The sequence below is a fragment of the Nanorana parkeri genome, unplaced genomic scaffold, assembly GCF_000935625.1.
Source record: "Nanorana parkeri isolate BGI_ZX_2015 unplaced genomic scaffold, ASM93562v1 scaffold127, whole genome shotgun sequence".
NCBI classification, from domain to species: Eukaryota; Metazoa; Chordata; class Amphibia; order Anura; family Dicroglossidae; genus Nanorana; species Nanorana parkeri.
The window spans coordinates 351,165-354,217 of record NW_017306395.1 but is presented as its reverse complement, the minus strand read 5'-3'; the positions used below and the strand labels follow the sequence as shown (position 1 = coordinate 354,217).

Genomic DNA, 3,053 nt, shown 5'->3' with positions numbered 1-3,053 from the left:
TATATATATATTATAATAATGGAAATGTTTTATTTCAAGTTTCCGTTGGCATATTGTTGACTGTGGAGAGGAGGAAGCAGGGATGGCAACATATAAACAAATAAACTTCAGCTTTAAATGAACATTCAGACAATGGCTCCCAGCAAAGCATACTGGGAGCTGTACTTCAGCAGATGGGGGTCCGGGGATGCCTAACTATGCTGTTCTTTCATTTACAAGTAATAGGAACATTTTATCCTCCAGGTTGGGAATGATTCCCTCCTCCTACCCAAGCACAGTTCTTGTGTCTTGTCTTTAGTCAAATGGAACTCTGTGACATTGTATCATTGCATAATGTTACTCTGTAAATGTTATCACAAAAGGTTTTTTTGTGGCCATACACTGTGAAAAGTCACTCACAGCAATGTGGAATTATTCCTTACTACTTAGCATGTCAATGTGCATTTTGACATCACTTTGGATCTCAGCACACTGATGTGCTGCAACCCACAGCGACCAATCACATAACAGATTCTAGGTTTGGGAAGGGGTCAGATTTAGACTGGACATAAACATCCTGATCCCTGCCAAGATCCCGGGCATGTGATGCTCATTAACCCTATAGGGCAGATTATGGGGGGTTCTGATGTTGGGAGTACTTCTTGTTGTACACAGAGATTGTCCAGGTTGCTGGAAATTATCTGCATGTAATGGCCATTGAGAAGGGGGAGGAAGGCGTGAACCACCTGAGCATGGATTCAGTTTATTGGGCAAGTCACATAAAAAACAGCAAGGTCACTTATTGCTGTGCTGTAGCACACGTTTATTCAAGGTGTCTTTGGGCGCCATTAAGAATCATTGGCACACATGCAGGTAACACGTATGTTGTGCACATTACTGCAACAAAAAAGCATGAATGGACCCTAATAGTGTATCTGAAGGCCGGTGCACACCTAGGCGAAACCTCACTGCAGGGTCACGGTGTCGCCCAGCACAGATGGTTGCGCTGTGGGTGCCATTACTTTCTAATGGCACCCCAGTCACGACGGGCAAATAGCGCGGTTTCCCACAGACGCGCGTCATGTATCGCAAAAAAAAGTACAAGTACCTTATTTCTGTGATTGCCAACCAGATGTCACCCCATTTAAATCAATAGGGCCGCGTGGCAATCTCTGCCTGCATTGTACAGGACAGCGCGATCCCGGTTGGCTCAGGTCCGCACCGGGCCTAAGGTTTTTTTTTTTTAGTTTGGCAACTATGGAAGGGCTTTAACCCATTCAGGGTTTGTTTGTTTTTTTGCTGCCTGCATGCTGTTGGGACTATTTCCTTCCACTTCCTGTCTTGAAGATAGAGGAAATCTCTCCAAATTGTGTGGAAATTCCTTCTTAGACTGTTGTCACTGGAACAGGTGTCTCCATTGTAAGATTTCCCCTGTTAGGTGATAACTGTAACATTTTAGATCACCCATCCCTGTCTGTCACAGTGATAGTGGTCACCATACATATAGGGAATCTTCTCATTGGGATAAAAAAAAAAAATGTTGGGGGTTTCCACACCATCCAAACCTAAAAAATTTTTTTTCTGGTTTTAGATGCATTTAAGAACTCAGAACATTACTTGATCCAGAAAAAGGCCAAACTGCCCTTAAAACATAACCCATCGATCCTCATTCTGCCCTGTATTGCAATTCTAATACATTATATTATATATTTTAAGAACCAACAACATGTCCCAAAATGAGCCATTTCCCATAGTAACCAATTAACATGACAGATAAAATAAACTGCTGACTTGTTTTTTTTACAGGTAGAGGCTCAAAAATGATCATCATGTTCCTTTTCTCCATCCAGATGACCTGACATGAAAATTTTAGTAAAGGTGACATTTCTTGATGCCCAAATCATCTAATCAGTTTTCTTGGTTTGAATTCAAACTTGAAATGTATAAATGACAATTTGAAACTGATTGGTTGCTATGGGAACTAAAGAGAGAGAGAGAGGGTTGCAGAGAATCTTCAGGGGAGTCATAAGACTCACCATCATTCAAGGCATAGGCAAAATCTCTTCTCTTTCTTCTTTGGTGGTCTATAGAGTTAAAATCTCTAATTATAAAGCACATCCTGTCTCTAATAGTACATATAACAGTGGTTTTATATGAGTCACCTGACACCTGGCAAAGAAGGGTGGCATCACTGCATTGTGCCTGGGGTGCCATGGTGTCTAACTGTAGTCCTGTTGGCCATGAAGTTATAAGAAGGGCCTATACAGACAAATGAATGTTCCCCAACCTGGGTGACGGATTGGGCACATTTTCTCAGAAGTCTGCAGACAAAGTCCCTAGAGGATAGTTGCACATGCAGGCAAGATCCAGCCTCATGTTGGCATTGCCATCTTTCAGCGGGTTTTTATATATTTTAGTTGGCCACCTAGGCCTAAGAAGAGAAATGGTAAAAGCACACTGAAGAGTCTTGCAGCATTAGCCTACCCAATCATTGCTATGATGCAGGTGATTTACTAAAGGAGTAGAGCCTGTTCACTTAGCAAAGAGTATGTTCACATTTCTCAGTAAAGAACTTGAAGCTGTGTTCAGACTGAATACCCAATCCCATGTGAGTGCAAATTAAAATAACAGGTCATGAATGGATGATTGACGTGAACATGGCCTCAGTTCTTTCACCAAGTGGACATGCTCTGTTCCTTTAGTATTTGCCCCCTTGCCCATGGCCTAGTATTCAAAGTGAACATACCTTATTCAGTTTGCAAGGGGGCCATTCACTAAGTGAACGGTCTCTTAGTAAATGTCCACTTGTACATGACCTTGTATTCAAAGAGAGCACACCTTATTCATTTTGCAAGGGGGGGCATTCACTAGGGGTCAACATGCACTATTCCTTTAGTAAATGCCCCCTTGCACATGGCCTTGTATTCAAAGAGAACTCTCCTTATTCACTTTGCAAGGAGGGGGCATTCACTAGATGAACACTTCTGGAGCACCGTTCCTGGCCATTTAGAAATTCTCACCTTGCACATGACCTTATATTCAAAGTAAACACATCTTATTCACTTTGCAAGGGT

The 3,053-nt window shown here is 42.1% G+C and overlaps 1 protein-coding gene across 1 annotated transcript in view; it reads right to left on the bottom strand.

The window, feature by feature from the left end:
- Positions 1 to 3,053, bottom strand: part of HMX2 (H6 family homeobox 2) — a 32,115-nt gene that overhangs the window by 26,606 nt on the left and 2,456 nt on the right. The gene's annotated exons all lie outside the window — the stretch shown is intronic.